This window comes from Arvicanthis niloticus, chromosome 17 (assembly GCF_011762505.2).
Source record: "Arvicanthis niloticus isolate mArvNil1 chromosome 17, mArvNil1.pat.X, whole genome shotgun sequence".
Lineage (NCBI taxonomy): Eukaryota > Metazoa > Chordata > Mammalia > Rodentia > Muridae > Arvicanthis > Arvicanthis niloticus.
This window is the reverse complement of record NC_047674.1, coordinates 13434276-13459899: the sequence shown is the minus strand read 5'-3', so window position 1 is coordinate 13459899 and position 25624 is coordinate 13434276. Positions and strand designations below refer to the sequence as shown.

Here is a 25624-nt window from a genome sequence, read left to right as displayed (position 1 = left end):
CTGACAAACCCTCCAGCCTTAGTTCAACAGCAGCCAGCAAATGCCCCTCCGAGCATCCCGAAAAGCATAAGCAGGCAGCCTCCCACCCACTCATCCAGGGAGGCCTCAGGACTTCTTAAGGCCATGGGAATCTATGGACCTGCTTGGTTTGCAGGGGTCTGGTGATTGTCAGAGCCCAGCTGGGAGAGATCTGGGTCAGCTCCTGCCCCTTGGCTCTGATGTAGGGAGTAGCAGCAGGGGTCCAAGCTTTTCTCCAGGTGTTCTCCACCCTGCTCCAGAGTCTGTTCCATTAGGAGATGCCACACAGAAGCATGCTCCTCCTAGGACAGGAGCGACTACAGAGTTAAGTCTCAAACAGTCTCTGGTAGCTCCCTGTGACCACTGGGACAAATTCAGTGGAGACAGAAGGATGCAGGTCTCATAGCAGGAGTCTGTGCAGCCCTCTTTATAACAGGCCACCTTCTGGAGTTGACTGCCTTTGAATGTTTAAGTGTTAATGTTGCAGACAACAGAAAGGATGGGGGTGTTGAATGTAGGAGCAGGTGACCTTACTCTAGGGGCTGAAACACCCAAGTCATAAAGCGAGAAGTCATACTGTAACAAGAGTCTCCTGTGGTCACTCTGCACTGGATGCGGTGCTTGGAGGAGATTCCCCTGACACAGAAAGGCCAGAGTATGAGCGACCCATCTGGAGACAAAATAACCTGCCTGGCTCCCTCCTCTCACTGGGGTCTGATCTTGCCTTACCAGGCTTGAGCTTCTTAAAGGCTTAGGGTTGGCCCTGTCTTAGTGAATTTAGTTATTGAAGAACTTGAAAATGGTTCTCCACTAGTGAGGGACACTCTCAGTCCATTCTCTCAAAAATGAGTATTCTCAACCCTCAGAATCCCTTTGCTATATATGATAAGCCTCACCCATGTGTGCCTTCCCTGCCAGACCTGCTGCTCCAGTATATCAGACGTCCCTGCCCCCCTCTGCCCCATGGCCCTTAATCTACACCAATATGCCCATCTGAAAACCATACCCATGAAGACCAGGAGCCCAGTTAGTACCGGTGTGTCCATACAGCTTTGGGGAGCTGGTCTGTCAGTCAGTACTCACAGGAGGCTCCCTGAAAATGCAGAAGGGGGGATTTTGTTCTGGTGCAGATGGGGTACAGAAGGGCTCGCTAAGGGACAAGAACAGAGATAGTTTATGAAGAACTAGCTACAGCAGAGTAAACAGAGTCTTGGATGCACAGTGACCACTGGGTGGTCTGATTCAAAGCTGGTAAGAGTTAGTTCTCCGGGGAGGCTGCAAGCTGTGTATGCAAAGAGAGGACCTCAGATACAACCCCAGGCCACTGACATATTGATCTATTACTTATATTTAGCATCATGTTGAGTGAATGTGGGTCACTGACCAGGCTCACCCAGGGCTCATCTCTCACCAGCCGCACCTGAGGGAGCCTGCCCTCTGATGACAGCAGAGGTGGCTGGCTCCCCTTCACCTGTACCCATCACTGCCCAAACACCTGCCCATTCCTTCCCTTGCTCATTCATTCAGTCATGACCTTAGCCTGCCTGGGCCAGGGAGTAGTGTCTCAGAAAAGAGAATTCTTGAGGCTCTTACAAGGGCTAGGTTCCAGAAACATTGCTATGTCGAGAGACTAGCAAGGTTGGGAAAGTTTGGGGTCTCTGCCCTGCACCAGACTAGACAAACTACCTTGCTGTGGGATCTTCTACTTCATCTCAGATCAGATCAGTTCAGCCACCAGGCTGAGTGGTCTCCAGTCCACTCACCCACACAAGTGCATGTGCATCCTGTACCAATATGCCTGGAGGAACAACGTGCCCTGTAGATGGTGTGCAGGGGTTTCCTGGATCCAGGGAGAAGAAGGGTCTCCCTCTGAGGGTCTGGGCTTCCCAGCCATGCCAGCCTTTAATGCCCCCTCTTCCCCATCCCCACACACCCTACCACAGCTCTTATTGAAGGATCATACAAACAGCCGGATGTAGGGACTTTTCTGGAACCTGACTTACTCCAAACCCATCTTAGATGAACTTAGCCGTGTAGTGTGGCCTGGCAGTCATGGAATTCCAGCCCCTGTGTAGCTCAGGGTTGAGGAGAGAGAGAGAGAGTCCACCTGCGCTGACTTGCCTTCTGAGAACCTTCAAGGTCATCAGAAAGAAAGGAGGCAGGAAAATACATCATCCTGGTTTTCTACTTTCATGCCGTGGCCTCAGCAGAAACAAAAACCCAGTGTCCCTTGCTGTGCCAGGATGCCCTGCCTTACAGAACAGACAGTCCTTGGGAGGCATGTAGGAACTGCAGCCCATAGCGCTCATCCCAGCTCCCACAGTCAGCCTCGTGACTGTCTCCTTCTGCACCCTGCCTCCCAACCAGGAGCTGATGGTCTGTAAAAGCACTCAGACTCCTGAGCTGCACTCCTGCAGGAGCAGAGAGTGCTACAACCTCCAGACTGATTTCCCTCTCTGATGAGGGGGTTGTGGGGGTCTGTTTGGAGTCCCAGGAGGTAGGAACTCAATTTTAAAGTCCTCCAAGGACAAAGGTTTTTTGAAAACAAAATATAACCATGGTTTCTGAGTTGTTCTGCCAGAAAGCTGGGGCACCCAGGATCAGGTTTCCTCAGCCAGGTGTGTCCCTCCAGGGGGCATTGCTAGGGCAAAGCCACCAGACAGATAGTAAATGCCAGGCTTTTACAAACAGCTCCCAACACTGGTCCTCCTAGTTGGAAATGAGAGGGACATAGATTGTCCTTCTGAGATTCTTTTCCTTTGGCTTTTCAGCTAATTCTAGAGACTTGAGCGAGGGCATGGAGTACTTGAGTCTCCACTCTCTGCGATTTAAATACTTATTAAGCTGGGTTGTGAGGCTCCGTATGCAAACTAGGGCCTCACGCATGCTAGGCAAGGGCCCTACTAAGAAGCTTTACCTCAGCCTCCACTGTCGACTTTGCTCACTGGAGCAGTGCTGGGAGCACCTAGGAGAGACTCTGGTGTTTACTGATTCCTGTTTTATTGTCTGGACTGGGTGGCACCTCTGACCCTTTCCTCCTGTGGAAATGCCCTGTGAGTAATATGTCATCCTCTGTAAGAGTACAAATGGATATAGGGAACTTATATAGAATCTGCACATATAGGGAAATTCATGCACAGGAGGATTTATACCCATATATCTATACACATGAAGATAATGTGTGTACACGTAGGTATCCATGCGTAATATACTATGTACAAATGAGGATCTATGCGCACAGTAGGTGATGCAAAAAGACGACAACCTGTGCACATAATGGGAACTATGAACATGTGGGATTCTGTGCAAATGAGGACTCATGCACGTAATTGCACACACAAGGATCCACACACACGAGGATCCACACACACACAGCGGGAGCTGTGCACACAGGATTCCATACTCGCAGTGGGAACATTGCACACACAGAGATCTGAGCACACACAGATCCATGCACACGGGGTATCCACATATGGGGTGAATGCTGAGCACTTGGTGGGAGCAGCGGAGCCCCAGGGTCACATACCAGTTTTTGTTTTTTTTCCATTTGACTCACTTCTAAAATTCTCTACTGATTTAAAATCCACTCCTGCTCGCTTCTGCAGCTGTGGGTCCCCGAGGAGCCTGGCTGGCTTACTTGACATTAAACAGGAAAAACCAGGAGAGAAAAGACAGAGTGGTAAGGTATCATGGATACCCAGAGCTATATGAACGGGTGAGGCAGGGACTGCTCGGTGGCTTTCAGCACTCCTTGCTCCCCGAATTCTAGCAGAGCCACAAGGTGTGGGATTTTGAAGATGTATCAGGGAAAACATTTAGCACCAGAGGCAAAGACTTTTCTAGAAGCCTGGCTGGGGAAGAGCCCCAAGCCCACTGAGGGAGCTGGATAAGATATGTTCCTGGCTCCATGGGCATCAGAGAGGGCCCTGGGAAAGGAGACAGATGCTAAGCCTTGTGAGGAGATAGGCCAAGGGAGTTGTTGTTTCTGTCTTCCCTTCTGTGAGATGCACATAACTGGCTGGTCTTCCCTTTTGCATCAGCTGGACTTCAGTGATTGATGGCTGATAAGGCTGGAAGCTCTGGTTTCCGTCTGTCTCACCCAGTGTTAGCTGTCTCCATCACCCTGCTTATCTGAGCCCCTCCCTGCGCCCCCCGCCCCAGCCACTAACCTCCTCTCAGGAGTCTTAGGGTGAAGCCAGGCAGCCTAGCTCTTCCTTAGAAGGAAGGCACTGCGGATACTCACAGTGCTTGGGACATGATATGGGGGCCTCACCTTTATCAAATAACCATCTGTGCATCCTCACCCTCACTCTGGGGTCCTGTTACCCAGGTATACCTCAGGTCTCCTTGCCACCTGCTGCTAGAGTAAGATCTTGTGCTTCCCCAGACAGAGGGATGGAAAGCTCCATCCAGCCCAAGGGCTCCCCTGCACGTTACCTGGTATTCATACTGACCTTCAAAGCTGGCTTCTGAGACTGCCCTGCCTAGGATGCTAAGGGTTAAATCCAAACCAAGATTCTAAGCCTGGAGTGACTCATGAACCAACTTCCAGGTTAAGGTTCCATTGCACAGGCCCCAGGGTAAGTCTGCGGGCAGGGAATGAACAGTTCCTTCTGTCTGGGTGTTGGCATACGTGGCTGAGATTAAGGTGATAGAAATGTCCCTTGAAAAAAGGGTTCCTTCCCCCAGTGCTAGCTTGCTAAACAGGGTGGGCTTTCAGCCAGCAGCTCACTGCTCCCTGAGGAAGATCTCTGAGTCTGAGGTGCTCTCACCAGTACATTCTACCCCTCAGCCTTCACTTCACATCTAGCTTCCTGAGACAGCACAGGTGAAGGCAGAGCAAAGCTTGTCTGTGGAGGTCATGTACACCATCAATGGGCTTGAAGGCACATTGTCCTTGGGTACCACATTTTCCTATTCTTTGATCCAGAGAGTCTACAGATCCTGCCCAAATCACTGAAGTCTGGCTGATGGTCAGAAGCTCAGCCATCATAGCCAGGCTGTACCCTCCATCTCTAGGTTTCCCTGGGCCTGGGCTTTAGAGCAATACCGGATTCCTCCTTTGAATCACTGGTTCTATGTCCTGGGCTATGTCAGGGCTCTGCAGAGTCAAGGGCTCAGCTCATCTGGTTAACAGCCACTTCCAGGGGCCTACGTGGTGCCTCATCAAAAATGCTGACCATTGCTGTTTCATGTAGTAAATGGAGGAGACTGAAGATCTGGCCTCTGTGGCTTTAGGGAAGCCTGGGTCTTGGTTGGAGATTGGTACCTACCACTGAGACACTTCTCACTTCTGGTGTGCTTCGAGAGGGGACTGATCTGGGATCTTAAAACTGTACTTGGAGTTTCAGCCTAGAGTTAAACCCCCCACTTCATGGGGGTTTCCCCATGAAGACAGACATTCAGTGACCTTCGTCGTGAGCTAACAGAATGGTCCCCATATCTTCATGTCTGTCCGGTCCTTCTGCCGACTGTGTTCCAGACTGGGAGTGAAGTGGGACTATGGACTAATCACCGCAGTGCCCACGGCTTAGATCTTCCCACAGCTAACTGTCTTCTACCAACCAATTGCAACACCCTAAACCCCAGGTAGACTATTTAAGAAGAACGTGTTCTCTTCACAACGCATTAAAATGCCATCTCTGTTCACAGTACAAGGCTTGCGGGAGAAATCTAACTCTCGGATACTGGAGGGGTGAAAGTGATGAGCCTGGACGGCTGTTCTCTTTCCATCATGAGCTCACCTTACTCCACATCCCAAACATGCTCCCTAGTTGTCTTCTGGTTGTCAGGGGTGTGAGGTGTCCGTGAAGCTCCATGTCTCCATCCAAATGTGATGGGTGTTTGGCCTGTGGTTACATGTCTATGAGCTGGGAGGGGCGGGGGGGGGATGAAGAGATTGGCAGAGGAGTGGGGGCAGGGATGGGAGGTGAGAAAAGTTGAGCTTTCAGCTGTGGTGCTTGGATGCCAGTAAGTACAGTCACACAGAAAGCTCCAACGTTGTTTCTACAGCTTCACCCCACGGCCACAGCAGGAGGACAGAGAGAAAGCTGGCAGCACACCATTGTTGCCCTGGAAGGCTTGGGCTGGAAAATATGTCAGGAGGTCTCAGAACATGCTTGAATACCACCCCCAATCCCTGAGGTTGGGTGGGGCCATGTGACTGGTTCCAAGCAATGAGCCTTGGGAGGAAGTACTGCTGGTATTTTGTGGCTAAAGAGTGGAAGAATTGGCATGCATCACTCTGGGGTCTCTTGCTGCCCTTGGTTCCTGAAAATGATACACGGCACAGCCATAAGATGTTGAGTCGGGCCGGAGTCCCAGCCTGACTGCGTAGAGCATAATACTGCCAACCCCAATAAGCCAGAACTGAGAGAATTCGGCACGAAACCTCAGCATTCAGGGGGATGTACCTTATTGCAGCAAGGCCTAACTCACCCTGGCAGAACCGCACTGCTGGGATGGAAAGCAATCCCATAATACATTGCTGTCTTTCACGACCTCCTGAAAAATCTTCTGTCACTGCTTTCACTCCACGAGATGTGTATCCTCCAGGAGAGCTGAATAAACCAAGCCATTTAAAATCCACGCCCCAGGAGCTCAGCCATGGAAGGCACTTCTTACTACAGTTTTCACAAATTAAACCTCTTCCAGGGTTCGCCCAGGACTTTATGTGAACAGTGGATGTAGCTCTCCGAGATCAGATTTCCTTAAAGACGCACAGATTAGAAGGCTGAGAAGTTTTCGTTCTCTCGCACTTTCCACAAGCATTAGTTCAAGGTTTTATCTGTGGTTCAGATTTACTAGTATTTTCAGAGTCCTGCCTCGGGTGAGGGTTTTGTTGATTTTTTTTTTTTCTCCTCTTGGTTTACTTTCATCCTTTTTATTTGATTGCAGGGCAGTGTTTTGTTTAAAGTGAATTCAACCTGAATTCTTTAAAGCCTCTCAGGACATCTGCATCACATCTAGTTAGTGACCAAGCTTGATTAAAGAGACATGGGGCGGGAAGGTGGGTTTTTGGATCAAGGCCTTAAGTAGATGGCTGAAGCCGCTTATAAAATTGACATTAAAACCATTTTGCATATTCATGGGGTCTGTCTTGGCAAAAGAATTGACTCTGGGATGTTAAGATGGAGTTCAAGTCTTAATTAAAAGTTTTTAATGGGCAGTTAGGACAGGGTTGGTTCCCACAGAAAGCATCAGGCCTGGTTCTGCTGGAAACTTTGCAGCGAGCCTTCGGAGAGCCTTCGGAGACAGAAGTAGGCACCTCCACCCTGCTGGTATCCAAGATCTTGTTTGGTATCTCGGGCCCTGAGTTTTGCTGTAATTCAAAATAAAAGTCACCTCTGACTTTCAAACTTAGGAATATTGTCATCTCGATAGGAAAATACAAGGCAAAGATATGTTTGTGAGTCTAAGAGTCCCACAGATGACTTCCCAGGGCAAGTCCACAAGAGACATAGAACTGGAGGTGTCCTTAGACATGTGGTGGCCATTCATGCTCTTCAAAAATCCAATGCCCTCCTTGGGTATGTCCACACACCCCACTTTCCAAGCTGCAGCTGGCTTCTGTGCAGGCAACCCTTCTCCTAGCAGCAGACAAGTGGATATCCTTGGAGTCCCAGAGGGGCAGAGAGAGAAGGTTGTGGGAGCCAGCCAAGAAGAGATGCTGGGTCTGACTGGCTGACCCAGTAACCTGTATTCACACTGACTTCCTGATGGTAAACCAGTTAGGACCACATAAGTTTAAAATCTCTGCTCCAAACCATGTACTCAGTAAATAACAACCGGAGTGAACTTGAGTCAAAAGTTGCTCTTTTTAGAGAAGAAATTGTGTGTGTGTGTGTGTGTGTTTGTATATGCCATGCATGTGTATGTATCTATATGTGCACAAGTGAGTGTGTGTATACGTGAATGTGTGTTCACATATGTGTGTGCATGTATGTGTGCATTTATGCATGAATGTATACATACCTTTATACATGGTGTTTCTATGTAGATGGGTGTCCACATGCAATACACACATATATGTTTACACATATGTGTATATGTGTATTTGTTGCCTATAAATAAATTTTACCACTTTAGGACTGGAAACATTTGGAAAAGATTTTTTTCTATGGCATGCTCTATTTTTTCTTCAAAACATAGGAACCTCATTTACTGAAATCTACGGGAGGATGTGCGTGTAGTTTGAAAATACTGTTCCATTTCATGTGAGGGACTGAAGCGCCCACAAATGTTGGTATTCTCTGGGGGTTTCAGGATACCTAGGGATGATTCTGTGTTAAGTATGTCTGATGACAAGGCATAAAAGTCTCTAGTGTGTTCCTTGACAGACAACCTCTCCCTATCAGTCCCTGCTTTCTGGGCCTAGAGCAGAATGCTATGCTTGTTTTGTATGGCCAGTGTTCATTATTGAGTGATGAGTTACATAGAAGAGTCTGTTTGTGCTCACACATCTGTGGTCTCCAGTATTGCATAACCTGGAAGGAACAGGTACCTAGAATCCCAAAGAAGGTCATGCATGTGGCCCGGAGCATCTTTTCTTCTTCATGGGCTGGTGGCCTCATTTGTTAATAACTGCTCTGGAACACATATTCATTACAGGATTCTTAACCTGCAGTGAGCACCAGCCAGGTGCCAGGTGTCTCCTCACCTTCTGGAAAGGTTGCACTGCCCATTTATAGATGAGGCAAGGATTGCAGAGGGAGATCCAACAATTTGTCCCTGAGCTGCCTGGCATACAGGAGTGAAGAGATGCGTACATGGAAATGAGCCCAGTTCAGCCTGGGCCTATGGAGGCCCAGGGAGGGCAGTCCCACCCCTGGGCATACCATCAAACAAGATGGATGAAGGAGGCACTGGAGGAGATGCTGCAGGACTGAAGTTGACCTTTGGTGTAGATGGAGTGCCCTGGGCATTTTTGTCCAGGGAGGCAAGCCCATAAAGGATGCCATTTGCTGGGTCAGAAGTCTGCCTGCCATTCTTGTGACCATGTCTACAGTTCTTTGATGGATGATGACCCTGACAGCCATACTCACAGAGCCAGGCAGGTGCTTAGGGAATGGACACTGATGTCACAGGGTGAAGTCCTTGCTGTTAGCAGGTCCATGGTCCATGGTTCTCGCCATGACTCCCAGTGTTCTAGAGTCCAGGAGCATCATGCATCCCATAGCCCACAATTGTTTCCCAGGGAGGCTTTCTTTTCTAGAAATAGGACCAGAGATGTGCACACATGTGCCATCACTCACGCATGATGCCTCTTACTGACAAAAAACCTCATTGTTTAAGAAAATACAGAAAAATTGCTTTTCTAGTCAAAATACATTGGGAGAGCAAAATAAATGCATAAATGTGTTTCAATATCTCACCAATTTATGAATATGGGATTTAATTCAGAAATATTACTTTTTAAAAATGTAGCAATTATGACCATAATTATGTCTACTTCACTCAAGTGGCCTGAGGTAACAGGGCATCCTAGCAGAAGCGAACACAGAGCTCTTTCCCAGCTCTCCTGACTCGGTGTCCCTGAGCACTGTGTGACTGTGTGCGGATTGCAGGATGGATGCCTGCTCCCACTGCTCTGCTTTTTGCCCCTCCACACTTCATTGTTGGGCCTGTGCACGGACTTGCAGAACCTCAGGGAGACTCATGTAAAACGTGGACCCCAAGCACCTGCTGGGTCAGAGTGATGCATGCCTCAGCCAAATAAAGCACAGAGCCTGGCATAGAAAAAGGACCAAGGTGTCACCCATCAGTGTCTGGGTACCATTTCTGTTGCACTCTGAATATAGAGATTGTTCCTAGGTCGTCCTCCCACCTCTTACAGCTCAGGCTTCAGTCTTTCTTTATCCTGTATTGATGGCTCAGTCCTCTGGATAGCAGGGGCTGCTACCTGCCTGCTCTCCCTCCTGGATGCCTTCTGCTGTTCCACTTGACCTGTTGCAGCTTGCTCTGTGAGTTCTATCACAGGCAGGAAGCAAAGAGCTACAGAATTGGACTCTAGATTCAAATCCTAACATAGTAAGTTACCCAGCTTTCACAAGGATGGTTGTATTGCTTTCCCCTCCCTCCCTCCCTCCCTCCCTCCCTCCCTCCCTCCCTCCCTCCCTCCCTCCCTCCCTCTTCACTGAGGACTGGCTTTGGAAAGACCTGCTTTGGAAGCTTAGCAACTCCTGGATAATCAGTTAATCAGTGTAGCCTCTGTGATGCCCCACTGGCCCTGTTGAGTCTGGTGTCCCCAGTTTTCAGGGCTGTTGAGGGATTCCTCCCTCATCATTGGGTCACATCTCTCCTTGCCAGACTCAGCTCTACAAGGCATATCTAATATGCATGTGCCCACAACACTCACCACTGTCTCTAGGTTGTCATATATAGTCCCATCTGCCTCTCATCCTTCCCGAGAGTGACACTGGTCCACCCCATTTCACCTTCTTAGCTAAGCCCTGTTTCTCTGTTGTGGTCCTTCTCCTACTGCCTGCAGATAGTGCCGAGGGTTTTCAAGAGTGTGCAGTGCTACACTGGAATTGTTTGTGTTTGTAATGCGTATTGACTCCACAGCACAGCACCATAGTCTGGAGCGGACTTACAATGGGTACTGAGCAGACTCAAATGAGTACTTCATTAGAACACCCTATGGCATTGTTTGCTGCAATGAATGGTGCTAGTCATTCCTAAAGTGAGCAGTGAGCTGGTTCAGGACAACCCCAGTCATCTCTGCATGCCCTGTCCCCAGTGTGCCCTCCTGCAGCCATCCTTCAGGCTCTGTTGAGCTGGTGCTAGTGCTGACGTGGGGGGCTGGCCGGTGTTCCTTGATGTCATCTGAATGCATTTGCAGTGTTAACGCCCCAGAGCGTGTGCTTGTATGCCCCGTGCCTTTGCTTGTGAAATGGTGTTTCCAGCTAGGACTTGAGTTCTGGCTGCCCATCTTAACCCACCTGTGTCCTGTGCTTTCTCTGTCTCTGAGACGACAATGCCTAACTAGATAGTCCCTGAAGGAGCCTCTGTCACCACAGGGCTGGGAGGGAGCAGTTTCTCATCCTCCTTTCTCTCCCCTGGGTTTTATTTGGGAGCTGATTCAGCGGCATCTGAGGAAGTCGTAAGTCACTTCGAGGAGTCATTCCTGGACATGGAAACTGCAGGGCTTGGAGAGGGCTCAGCTCCTCTGGTGACCTGGCTCATTGTGGCTCTGAGGCTAGGGAATGTCCTTTCAGCCTTTTGATGGCCTATGAGGAAGAAAAGTCAGGCTTTACTGAGCAGGAGGCTGCCAGTAAAACAGGAAGTCCTAGCCAGCGGGACACTGGTTCTGGCCTTGCTGTGGTAGCTCCCAGGAGATGGACAAAGGGACAAAGTTAGATCCTGGGATGTGGGGTCATCGATGGATGGTAGATAGAGAATGACCCTGTGGTGACCCTGCAGTGACCCTGGGATAGAGGCAAACCTGACCCTTCTCTGGTTATTTTGGAGCCACCAATGGGGGGTCATTGCAAAAAGTCAGCCTGGGGTCCCTGAAGGAGACAGTCAAGCCCAATGGGTAAGAGGGGGTGATGAATGGAGTAAGGGTATTCCCCTTTGTCACACACAGCAAGCCCAGGACAGATGCATGCATTGAGCTAGAGAGAGGACAGATGTCAGGAAGACCTATGTGGCCATCTTTGTCCACCCTAATCCTTCCTGCAAATGACTTACCTGCCAGGGTCCAAAAGCACCAGGATACTGCCACCCAGAGATAGCCAGTGAACACAGAGGTCTCAGCAGCACAGATACACTGGGGTCACCCTTCCCAAGACCACACCAGCTGCAGCAGAATCAGAGCGGCAGGTTCCAAAGTGGAACACACAGTCGTGACCTACCCCATGCCGAGCCTGGGGGTGGGGGGATCAGAGAGCATCATATGCAAACTGGGGTTATGTTTGGAAATGGAATGTCATCCATGGGTCATTACAGGGCAGTAGAGAAGCCTTGTGTCCTAGAGGGTTAAAGAACCCCTTCTGCCACCAGGGTGGCTGCCTGGCTTTGTAGAACCCTATGGCTAGTGCCACAACCTCCTCATTGTCTGATGAGATACGCAGCCAAGCTCTGGCCCAGCTCTTTAGAGCCGAGGTCCAGAAGCCCACAAGGAGACCACACAGTTGCTGCTTCAGGTAGGTGAATGCTACAATAGCCCTTTGAAGGGTAGGAACCTCCTGTGAGGGGCCTAGGCACAGCCACCCAGAGGAAACTATAAAAACAAATGAGTCCCAAAAGGCCCATTGCTTGGCAATTTTCATTTGCCTCAGAGAAAGAACAGCCTGTGTCTCTATCCCTCCTCCAGAGCCTACTGACATCCGTCATCCCACAGAAGTGCCCCCAACCCCCATCTTCAAACTCCCCGAAAGGTCTCTTTCAGCTACTGTTTCATTTCAGAAGCCTCAGACTGGTAGTGGGCCAGGGGTTTGAGGCCAGTTCTGTGGCTCTGTACGTTACCCATATGACCTCCCTAGCACCTGAGTCATCCAGAGGCTGCTCAGAGGATGAATAGGCAGACATGTTGTCTTGGAGAGAAGGAAGCACCAACTTTTGCACACCCACCCTTGTCCCATAAGTCTACACTGGTCACTCCCACATAGCACCTAGCCCCTAGCCCCTAGCTCCTAGCTCCTAGCTCCTAGCTCCTAGCTCCTAGCTCCTAGCTCCTAGCTCCTAGCTCCTAGCTCCTAGCTCCTAGCTCCTAGCTCCTAGCTCCTAGCTCCTAGCTCCTAGCTCCTAGCTCCTAGCTCCTAGCTCCTAGCTCCTAGCTCCTAGCTCCTAGCTCCTAGCTCCTAGCTCCTAGCTCCTAGCTCCTAGCTCCTAGCTCCTAGCTCCTAGCTCCTAGCTCCTAGCTCCTAGCTCCTAGCATCCAGCACCCAATTCCTAGTACCCAATTCCTGGTATCTAGCATCCAGCAAGGGAGCTGGATCGTTACTCCTAACACGCCAGCACAGGAAGAATTCAGGTTAACCTGGCTTTTGATTCTTGCGAGGTAGTCTCTTTGTCTACAGATATCCACTGTCTCTGACCTGCCCTTGCCCTGCCTTAACTCTGAGCTAAGTTAGCTGCAGGATCTGGAATGGAAGAAGATTTTGCTTTTGGAAGCAAAACATGTTGCTTCTTCCCTGTCTGTGCACATGCATTTATCAAAATGACAGCCTGCTGGGGGAGGCAGCAACAGGGCTGTGTGTGTGTGTGTGTGTGTGTGTGTGTGTGTGTGTGTGTGTAGGTAGCTTGGAGCTGGCAGCAGGCCTGAGGCTGCCCAGAGCTGGTCTCCCCTCAGAGGCCCTGTACTCTCCTTGAAGCTCTTACCCAGTAGAAAATGAAGCCCTTTTAGCTGATTGAGGTACTTGCTGCCTGCCTTTTTAGGTTGGTGATCACTTAGAGTAGCCATCAGTGTCCACTGCATGGCCTACAAAAGACTGTTCTTGAGAAACTCGTGGTGTAAATGTCTGAGGTCTTTGAAATGAGTTGTTCCAATCTCAGAATGGTGGCCATGGTAGAGCCAGGCCCAGACAGGGAAGAGCAAAATGTCCACAGTCCTGCATCAACCATTAAACTAACCTTCTGTGTGATATGGGTGGTCTCAGCTTCAGTTTCCTTCTGTACAGAGCTGAGCTGCCACTAAATGTGAACAGCCAGACTGAGCATGCTCAGAAGCAGCCTACAAGAGCTGGGAACTTCATTCTGAGCAGGTGTAGTTCTGGGGTCCCACGTGACAACTGAGAGGCTCCCGGGTCACACTCTGCGGCTACTGCGCCTGCTTCTGGGATGCAGAATTTAGACTCAGGCAGTGCACTATAGGCATGATCCATCATCCTGGGCCTCTTGCAGATGCTTTGTGGGCACCACCAGCCCAGGGCTCTTTCTACCTCTCTGTCAAGGGGAGAAAAACACTTTGACTGCCAGCTTTGAGAAAGCACACATGTCAGCATCACCTACTGGTCTTGAGGCCTTGGAGGTCTCTGGGGTGGTGGGGAGCAAGGCTGGCTTGAGGGTGGGGTCAGTAGTGTCTTCTCTCTGTCTAGTAATGTCAGTGTGGTCTTCACCAACTGTCCTTCTGTAACAGGTGACAGCTGAGTTTTCTGAGGCTCAGCTGTCTCCCTACAGTACAGAGGCAGGACCTATGTCCACTGTCTCCCTGCACGATCTGTCACTGGCATAGCAAAGTTTACCTTTCTGTCATTACTCATCCCACTACCTGAGATGTCCTCAGCCCACCCTAGTCTGGGCCTACAAGGCCACCTGCAGTAGGCAGCCACTGCTTGCCAGGCCTGGTGGAAGCCCCTGTTCTAAATTGTCTCTGGTCTCTTCACTTTGTCCCTCTTTCGACAGCTACTAAGTGCATGTCACGTGCTGTTGACAAGTGTCTTAGTTACTGTCCTTTTGCTGTCATGAAACACCACGCCCAAGGCAACTTTTAGAAGAAAATATTTAACTGGGGGATTGCTTACAGTTTTGTGGCACTAGTCCATGGTCATCATGGTGAAAGGCAGACTGGCTTGTCATTAGAGCAATAGCTCAGAGCTTCACATCCTGATCTATAGGCGGTATTGAGAGAGGGTGAGAGGGGGACATTGGCGTTTGAAACCTCAAAGCCCACCCCCAGTGACACTTTCTCCAACAAGGCCACACCTCCTAATCCTTCCCAAATAGTTCCACCAACTGGGGACTAATGGGCAAAGATATCAGCCTATGGGTCATTCTTATTCAAATTACCACAGCTGGCATAGGGCTTCAGCTAGGGAAGGAGATAGCTTCTCCCCTCAAGAACTTTCACTATCACGGCAGTCTGACTAGCCTGAGCACTGACTGAAAAATGTCTCCATGACCTTCCGAGCACACACACAGTAGGTCCATGACCCTCAAGGTAGGTCTAATCATTAGTCCTACTCAGTGTTTTTGCCCAGAGAATGTGAACCACATCCCCAAGGCCTCCCTCTCCATTCTTGAGTCGATGTTGGTAGTTTGCACAAGGTCTGGTTACAGATCTCTCTTCCCAACCTCCGTGTGTGATGAAGTCGGACTTGTCCCAGCCTTCCAGCCTTGTGGCTTGCTATTCATTCTGAATCCACGAATTTAACATTTTAGGTCATTTGGAATTAGTTCTTAAAAACAGTTTAGCAAGGCTCACATTTGTAATCCCAGCATTTGGAAGGATGAGCTGGGAGGATTGAGAGTTCAAGACTGGCCTGGGCTACATGCTGAAATCTACCTATAACATTAACCAGACCAAAGCAACAAAAGCCCTAGCAGGTTTGCTGATGGTGTACAGCTCTTCATTCAGATGCACGTGTCAATGTTCCTTCCTCTGGTACTTGTACCCTTGCATTGGTGTCTGGCTGTGTTTTGAGGGAGGGAGGCTATAACTGAAAACAGGTATAGAGGGGAAATGTTTCTATTAACCTGATAGGGCTCTAAAATTAGGCTTTAAAATAACAGGCATGAACAAATAAAATAAAACAGAAAATGTGCCCTTTTGCTTACACTTTGGAACAGCTGGCGTCACACAGGTAGGAATTACTGTCCCTTGTGGCTTCTGTTAAATCCCATGACCTAGGTTTTTTACCTATTCATATGGATCACATGGACCTTTGGTAAGTGGGTTGTTTCAGGTGGCAGTTAGTCGTGGGTCCATTCTTCTGTCCTGAGTTTTCTTTGCTCAGTTTGGTAGACAGAGCAGTGCAGTCATTAAGAGAATGGCCTTCTGAGAGTGGTGGCTCACACTTGTAACCCCGGTACGTGGGATACAGGAAGCTTGCAAATCTGAGGCCAGCCTAGGCAATGCGAAAATGGGGACTGGGGCAGCTCACAGCTCACAGGACCACCCAGCCTGAGTACTGGCTCATGGCATTTCCCTGCTGCAACTTTGGGGAGATGCAAAAAGCGTGAGTTGCCAGGACTAGGGGTACCCCAGCCTAGGAGGTAGCTCCAGAGCCTGTCAGCCTCCCAGCCCAGCCCAGCCCAGCCCACAGTAACTCTGCAGTTCTCTGTCTTTCCAACCCTCTATTTGGCAATAGATAATGTATTGTCTCCTGTCACACTCTGGAGGCAGATGCTGGATACCCAAGCAGCTTCCTGTTAGTCCCATAGCTGGGAGTTCCACCTGGAGAGTTTCCCTAGTGCCTACCTTCTCCATCAAGGTCTGAACATTCTAGAACTGTCAGGTAGGGGACACAGGTGGGAGACCACTGAGAGTCTGACTGGCTTTGTTTCTTGTTGTGTCTGAATTCCATAGATTTATTATTATTATTATTATTATTATTATTATTATTATTATTATTATTCAGAATCCAAAAATTTCTTTGTAGCATGGTTGTTTTCCTTCTAGACGCCGCTTTAGTCTGAAGACTTTCTCTCCTCTTTGTTGGCTGGAAGGATATTCCTGCCCTCTCTCTCCTCAGTGGCTAATGTCCGTCTCAGGGCAGGGAGGCTTCTCACATCTGCCTCTCAATCATCATTTCCTCGATTAAAACCACATCATCCTTCAGCTTTTTATGGCTTCCAAGTCTTTTTCAATAGTTCCCAACCTGCTCTTTGTCTTTCAAAGTGAAGCACCTCCTTCTCCAGGGCCACTTAGTAGGTGCTAGTGCATGCTCCTATGGAAGTCTGCCCCATGCATCTTTGATCATTGCTTGTCAGAGTTCAGGGACTCCTGACTGCTGTCCATCCCCTCTCTCCAGCTTCCCATTGGTAGTTGGTGTGGGAATCTCAGAAGCTGTGTGTAGACTCATCCAGGATGGGAAGGGCCCTAGGCAAAGAAGATGGGTCTCTCTAGAAGCCCAAGTGCTCCCCGAGTTGGATGAGCAATAGGACCCCTGTGGTCTGACGGCATCCTCAGCTTCTAGTCCAGCTGTACTTCTACTCAGACTTCCACTTCCCCAACCTCTGTGGAACCAGAATCCCAGGAGTTAAGAGAATCTTGGTGTTAGGACAAGCAGAGTGTCCGTGTAGGAAGTAGAAAGCAGGAAGGCAGGAATAGACTGGCAGAGGCTGACCCACTTGAGCAAACTGACAAGCCGTAGGGCCATGTGGAGCCAAAAGTTCACCCTTTTCTAGTTCTAGGGGCAGAGAGGTCAAGTAAGGTAGGGGAGCACGCTGGGCTTCTTTGTACTATAGATGATGGCCACGCCCATGATTCTTTGGTCACTTCCCCTTCCACCTTTGGGAGCATCACATGAGAAACCCAGATATGTGCATGTGTGTGCATGTGCGTGTGTGTGTGTGCATATATGTGTATGCTTGTGCACGTGTGCATGCACGCATGTATGTATGCATGTATGTGCGTGTATGCATGTGTATGTGAATGTGTATGTATGCTTGCATGTGTGTGTATGCATGCATGTGCATCTGTATGTGAATGAATGTGTGTGGGTGCACATGCATGCACGTGTGTGCACTTTGTGCTCCCTCCGACAGTTGAGCTAAGTCTCCTCTACAGCAGCATCTGACCTGCACTTTCTGTGAGACGGTTTTCAGCATCTCCACCATGGTCTATCCTTGAGATGCTTTTCAGCATCTCGACCGTGGTCTAGTTTATATGTGTGTTTCTTCTTCTGTCTGATCCTCTGACTCTCTCTGGGTTTTCTGCAACTGGCACCGTTCTTTGCACATGCCAGACACTCAGCACATACTAGGAGGCAGATGAATGTGCACACGGATGGAAGGAAGGAAGGGAGGGAAGAAGGAGTAGGAGAGAGAAAGAGGGAGAATGAGTGGAAGGACAGACATGTGGCAGACAGACACCTCCCAGCCCTTCTCCTTGGCTCACTTGCTGGAGACTCACTAGTGTGGCACGCCTTCCTTTGGCCAGCACGAGGCCCTTATGAGCTTCCTAGTGCCTAGGGGTCTGGTGCAGGAACCAGTGAATGCTGCTCTCAGTCCAGCTGCAGCTCTGCAGCCTGCTCCACCCAGGCAGAGGCAGAGTGAGCCACAGGAGGCCCATGCATGGGGCTCGGGTAGCCCTTCAGTGGGGAGGCCATCTTGAAGCCAGATGTTTTACATTTGCCCATGTCTACAGACATGTGGGGGTCAAGGTGACATCAAGGGGGTTAGGCTAGGAGGCTCTCAGTCAAGAAGACTAATGAACCTGCCACTTGCTTCTGCCTGAGCCCCAGGCCCCTCCGGCAGATGAAGCCAACCCCCAAAACCTACCCTATTGGGACAGCCCCTGCCATTCTTGGCTTTTCATGGACCATCCTGTGCTTCCCGTGGAGGGCTGGCTCAGCTCAGATATCAAAAGCTGTTGTAATTATTTCCTCCCACTGAGGAAGGCTTCCATTTAGTTTTCTCCCCCCTCCCTCTATTAATTATCTAATTATAACCACATTCTCCAATTGAGCAGCCTTTGACTCTCTGCCCAGGACCACTTAAAAAGGCTTAAATATTTGGAGTACTCTGAACTTAAAAAAAAAAAAAAAGAAGGAGGGAGGGAGAAAGAGAGCAAGCAAGCACACTTGTGTGTGTGTGTGTGTGTGTGTGTGTGTGTGTGTGTGTGCATATATATGTCTCTGTCTCTGTGTGTCTATGTGTCTGTATGTGTGTCTGTGTGTCCACGTGTGTGTGTGCACATGACTAATTTGATTGAAAATCTTAGACTTTCTATATTGTTGTCATAATTCCAGAAGGGCGAAGCATCCTGGAGCTCTAAGAAGCCCCTCCCAGAGCTCAGGTCTCGGGAACAGTAATACTGAACGTCTGAGGCCTTTGTCTGGCCAGTGTAGGTGTGGCAGAATGGTTTGCTGCCCTGAACAGCCACTAACAAGTCAGATGCAGCCTCTGCTCCGGTTGCAGCCCGGAGCATGGCTCAGACCTGGCTGGTCCCATCCTTAGTGGCTTCATGAGCCACCTGGATGAGACTTTCAGCATGCTGCTGATTTTTGTGCCAACTAACACGTCCTCCTTGCTCTGAGAACCATGCAGCAGTAAAGCAAGCTTGAATTAATGGCCACCCCCTCTTATTCTGGCTCATCAAGCAACTTCTGTCTTCAGTGAGCTCAAGGTGGGCAGAGGTGAGTGGTGGAGATCTGTTGTCAAAACCTCCAGACTCCTCAAGGACCTGGACCCCCCTCCTGCAGATGCCCTTTCCCCACCTGTCTACACACCACCCCCTCCAGGAAGTTTGGCTCAAAATCAGCTTTCACTAAGGGAAGGTAGGGTGCTGCTGAGTGGAGCACCCAGAGCACTGCAGGCATATGTCGGCATATATTGTGCATATGTATGTCCATATATGCATGTATACATGAATTGTCCCACGGGTCATAGATGTGTGGCATGTGAATACAGTGTCTTTTATGAACATGACATTTGACCCACTGCCCACATCCGAATGCTACCATTAGATGGCCCCAGTAGAGGTGACCCCAGAAGGTTCCTACACCAGATCACCGTGAGAGCAGAGCTCGTACGCTGGCATTGGCATCAAGCCCTACTGGCCCAGTTTTCATTGTCTCACATGGCTTAAAATCAGTTGTATTACACTGTAGTGATGGAAAGTTGTAAATCTCACCGACAGATGAGGGAGCGAGAAACACAGCATAGTGTATGCTACACACCTCACTGTACACATGTGACGCACACACTTCTCACACAGTAACATCACACACATACATATACACACACATCACACACCACATGTACACTATACACACTTATCACATACCACATGCACACACTATTCACACACATACTATATAATACATTATATACATATCACACACCACACATACTTACACCACACATACATTATATATACATATCACATAACAAACACATATACGCATACACTATACACACACATTACAACACATACACATACCACACACATACGCACACACCACACATACACTATACACACAATAACATACACACACATATACACATACACACACCACACATACACTATGCACACGTATACACATATACATCACACATACACTATACACACACATATACCCATACACACCGCACATATATTATACACACATATCACATACACACCACACATATACTACACACACACATCACATAATACACACATATACACACACCACACATACATTATACACACATATTACATAATACACATATACACAGATATACACACTATACATACATACACTATACACACATATACACACCACACGTACACTATACATACACATAACACACACATATACACAGACCACACACACATCGCATAACACACACATATACGCACACCACACATATACTATGTACACATATCGCATAACACACACATACACACACCACACATATACTATGTACACATATCACATACTTATCCAGATGTTGAGGCTATGGTATTCTAAGTGTGAATTTATACTTTGGGGGAAATTGGTTGTAATGCTCCTAGGATTTTTCCTGCATATTTTAATGCAATTATTTTCCAAAGTGTAAGTATGGATTCCTAAGAATTTACAAAGAGAAATGTATCTGCCTTTGACAGTTCTCCCCAGAGCTGTCTATTCTCCTGCATGCTCATCCTGTCCCTCCTAGTCCTCGTCAGCCACCATCAACAGTGGCCTCTCAGTCTCAGCAGTCTCACCCTGGAAGCCCAAGGGCGTCTCTCCCAGGAGCCAGTGTGTGGCCCTGAGAAGATGATGGTGTTCTGCTGTGTGGACAGCAGCCTTCCAGGGCCTGGGAACTCTGAGGTCCATCCCTGCCCAGATTCTTCAGGGGAAGGAATTGGGAGTGACACACGTAAAACAGAAGCAGCTCTCCATCCATAGCTGCAGCCTGAGGTTCCCTCACATAAAGGCCATACTTCCCCAAATGCCAAATGCTACAACATCTCACTTCCTTCTCTTTCTCTTCCAGACCTGCACATCTCAGGCGTAAGAGGAACTGGATGCGTCCATGGCTGTGACACCTGGACAACCTTGTGGCTCCTCATGACCCCAGTGCCCAAGTGTTCAGAGGGGACAACAGTGGCAGGGGACAGAGACCCAGGTTCACATCCTTCTCAGAGATACCACGGGATGGGCACCGCCTTTCCTGCCAGTGACTTCTGTGTCCTCATCTCCTCACCGTTGGATCTTCCTCCTGGGTTTTAGTTTGGGGGAATCTTCCTGGAAAGTTCTAGATTCAGGAATGCATTTGTAAGGATATATATTGGATTGTATTTCCCTCTAAGTGCCTTTTTTAATGTATATTTTTAAATAAAACAGAAATGCATTCTTGTAGAACCTGTTTAAACTGGACCAAGGCTCTCAGAACAAGAACCCAAGATCCCTCCCACCCCAGACCTCCCGCAACTGTTTCGAGGAAGCCTGGAATTCTTGCCCGCACACTCCTGTCCTTTACTTCTCTATGACCTGCTCAGCTAGCCAGTTTTTATATTCCCTGTTCAGTGTATATGTTGCTTATTTGTTTATTTATTGAGATATTTTACCAGCTAAGTGACTCCACGTGCTGTGTATAACGCCCCACACCCAGGAACAATAAAGAGGCCTGCACAGTCCCACATTTCCCTGTGTTCTCATCTCTACGCCTGGCAGCTGAGAGGGCTGCAGAAATGGAATTTGTTGCCACTCCGAAGGGGAAGAGAAAGGATGAGACACATGCATTTGGTTCTCCACACATTAGTAGTTGCAGGACTTTCTAGAAGCCAGCCATGCTGATCTGTGTTAACACCAGGGTCAGCAGACCTGGGCCTAGGAACCAAAATGTGTTGATTTGAGTCACCCTGACAAATAAACCAACAAGCAGAAAGACAAAACGGGGAACAACTTGAAAGATGGAATGCTCACTTCGGCTCAGTTTCAGAAGGCTGAGGCTGAGGCTCTAAGCTATGGAGGGGAGTGTGTGTAGACAACTGTTCCTCTCGCAGCGGTGGGGAAACAGAGAGCGGGCTCAGGGACACACTGCTAGAGAGGCCTGTCCAAGTCTAAGGCCAGGAAACAGCAGAAGCTCCAAACTGTTTCTTCTGAGCAAGGCCTCATGCCCTGAGGCTTGTGGCAAAGTTCTTCTTCCTGGGACAGCAGGCTTGCAAGAACACACAGTGTTTAGCCTACTGGAACCCTATGGTACCTACTCTGTCACCAGAGGAAGCCAGAGGCTAGAGAAGTGGCCTACATGAGGGTCTTTCTATCAGAGTATAAAGATACAGAAGTTGGTGATAAGCCAGGGGCTGGTGGTGGGCCATGAAGTCACTAGAGCTCTGTGATCACACAGATTTCAGGTTTTGTTGGTGTGGGCATGGTTATACACAGAGCTTGGGTGACTGTCCTATAGGAAACTGTATGAACCAATTACAAGGGGTTTCAAATTCTGACACCATCTAGTACATGGTAAGTCTAGTGACGTTTCCAGATGCTGACTATAGAGCAAAAGACACTAAGATTGGCCACCATGCATGCAGCAAAACACAGAGGTGAGGCTGGTGTACTGGCCCAAGAGGTCTCTGATAACTACAGAGCAGCCAACAGAGAGCAGAGGCCAGAGGGATGCGGCCAGAAGGCAACATGGCCCAAGGCAAGGAGCAGGCCACAAGCCACACGGGTTTGTGGAGCACCAGCCATGAGATATGGGAGTGCATGGGATAGAGTCTATAGGGAGTAGTAATAGGGGGTGGTGGGGACAGGCTGGCAGTATAGAAGCTGGCAGAGACATGGGGTGACTGTAGGGATTGATAGTTGGTGGTGGGAGGGACAAAGGCATGACAAAAGGCATCCATCTCAAGATGGGGTCTCCATGAGGCTGGGAAGAGAAGGCTGCTGAGATTGGCTGCTGAGTGTCTTGCAGGAAGCTTTATGGGGTTCAGGTCTCTGTTCCTACAGAGCCTTGAAGAAAGAACAGCACCAAGATATCCATGTCTGCCTTCATGGCCCACCAAAAAGGCAAGTAGGCAAGTGTGTGTGTGTGTGTGTGTGTGTGTGTGTGAACATGTGTGTGAACATGTGTGTGAACATGTGTACATGTGTGTGAACGTGTGTGTGTGTGTTTGTACGTGTATGTATATGTGTGTATGTTTGTGTGTGAACATGTGTATGTACATGTGTGTATGTGAACATGTGTGTATGTACATGTGTGTGTATGTGTACGTGTGTACATGTATGTATGTGTGTGTGAACATGTGTGTGAACATGTGTGTGTGAACATGTGTATGTGAACATGTGTGTATGTACATGTGTGTGTGTGTGTGTGTGTGTGTGTGCGTGCGTGCATGTGGAAGCCAGAGGTTTGGCAGTTGATATCTTCTATCATTCTTTACCTCATTTATTTACTTATCTATTTTTAAATTACTTTTATTTATTCTGTGTATGTGTGGGCACATTGTACCGATGCATGTGTGTGGAGGTCTGCACACATGTGGTTCTTTCTTTCCAAGTGGTATTACACTCAGATTGTAACTTAGGGCTGAAGACAATACCTCTCCTGCTGAGCCATCTGACTGGCCTGCCACCTTATTTTTGAGGACCCCATCAATTCAGCTAAGCTGGCTTGCGGCGCAGACCTGCCTGCCTCTGCCTCCCCAGCACCAGGGTTAAACTTGCAACGCCACATCTGAATTCTTCATGTTAGTGTTGAGGATCCAAACTTGGGTCCTCATGCTGCTGTGGCAATCTCTTTCCAGGCTGGGCAATTTGTTACTGTGATTCTTGAGGAGCACAGCTCTGGTGAAAGGGACAAGAAGGGAGGGTGTAATGAGCCTTGGGACTACCTGCTGCGGATGCTCTATTTCTTTGGCATGGGGGAGGGGCAGAGTTGCTGTCAGGGTGTCTCTTCTCAATAGCAGCTAGAAGCAGTGCATACAGCCACCAGGGATGGGGAGAGCTGGGCACCCAGCACTTCTCAGCTTGCTCCACCACTGATGCCAGATCAAAGTTCTCCTGAATCCATGGCCCTACACCCCTCTGACCTGGATTCCCTATCAGCTTACAACAGAACATTTTAACAAATATATATTCAGCACTTCCATAAAGATCAGAAGTTAAATGACTGCTAAAAATGGCCAGGCTTACAGATCGCAAGGAGGAAGAAAGCACAGAAAACTTTCTTGACCCGTTGACATCTTGAGAGGCCATGGCCAAATGGGAACCTTGACAATGACTCTGAGGAAAATGAAAAATGCAGCTGGGTGTAGTATTCTTAGAGCACGGACGGTTGTAGCCCAGGGGTCATGCATCCTCCCTAGGCTCTGGGAAGGCCTCCATGTATCCCTGGAAAGAATGCCCAGAGATGGCTTTGTGGTTTCATGAGATCCACAACACCAGGAAACAGCAATCTATATCTATAAAGAAGGGATCATGAAAACCAAGCCCAACCCACAGGGATGTCCCTGAAATGAATAATGAACAGGGAGGAGTGGAGTTTGAAATGAACCCCTGGGTAATTTGCTCCCAGTGCTTGGGGCTACGTGGATGCAGAGAGGAGAAGAAACTCCGACAAGATTAGCACCCAGCTCTGAGCTGCACGGTCTCTGCAGACCTTGTGCAGCTGTGTGCGACAGATGAGTGAGTGGGAAGGACTCACTCCATACTGACAAGCTGTACGTAAGGTTGGAGACACCAGCGCTGTGCTTGCCCATGAAGGGACATGATGCGTGGTTCTAGACAGGGCGTGCCCATGAGAGAAATTTGTGCTGGTGCAAGGTACTTGTTTGTTCGTGTTCAAATTGGATGGAAGCTCCCCACCTCCCCACTGTGGTAGGGTGAAAGATTCACACAGCCCAGTGGGGTTTTTGCTTGATTGTCTTGCTTTATATACTATCCACAAAAGTACCCCTTTCCTTCGTGGGCTTATATCTTTGAAACTTACTGCTTCCTTAGTTTTTGTTCAGTTTTTTAAAAACGCTCTTTTGATGCCAAGATTAACAAATGTGACTCTTTATCATATTGAAACCGGCCCAGCAATTCACAGATTAAACAAAGGCAGACAAGGCTGAGCACTTGGAAGGAGCTATGAATTTCTATTAGTTGGATGGTCTCACTGACCTCTGGAGCCATCTCCTCCCACTGTCCATTTTGAGGAATTCTAAAGGTGAGGGAGAATCAGAAGACCTTTCTCTGTCCCGGAGTCTTCCTCTTCCACGTGGACAGTCTTCCTGCCCATTGGTCTTCTATGAAAACAGCCCAGTCTCCACATAGTCCTCTCGTCCCCGCCCACTCTGCTGATTGGAGGGAGGTGAACGCTGGATAACCACTTAGCTGCCAAGAGCCCAGGCATGGGTGGCCTCTATCAAAAGGATGAGCTGGGCCAAGCACGGTCCTCTAGGGGTTTGGGAAACAGAGGCTGCTCTTGTTGGCCGAAGAGCTGAAGCCAAAAGAATATGACTCTGGAGTCAGCAGCAGGGGTGGGGGAGCGGTGGCATGTGAGCCCTAAGCAAGCTGGGAGATAAAGGAGCAGAATCCATGAGAAAGAAGAGGAAATCAGCTGGTAAAGGAGCCCTGTAGGGAGGAGAGATGGACTGACCACACAGAGACAGGTGAGGAGAGGCCACTGCCCTGTGATGGCATTCTACAGTACACAATGCCTTAGTCTGTCTATGTTCTACAGCTGTAGCAAAATACCTGTAACAAGGTCATTTATAAAGAAGAAAGTTCATCTGGTTCATGGTTCTAGTAGCTGG

At 48.9% G+C, this 25624-nt stretch overlaps 1 protein-coding gene across 1 annotated transcript in view; it reads left to right on the top strand.

Annotated features, from left to right (window-relative positions):
- Positions 1 to 21514, top strand: part of Twist2 (twist family bHLH transcription factor 2) — a 45745-nt gene extending 24231 nt beyond the window's left edge. Inside the window, exon 2 of the mRNA XM_034522050.2 lies at positions 20872 to 21514. The gene's annotated coding sequence lies outside the window, so the exon portion shown is untranslated. The remainder of the gene's footprint in view (positions 1 to 20871) is intronic.
- The last annotated feature ends 4110 nt before the right edge of the window (positions 21515 to 25624 follow it).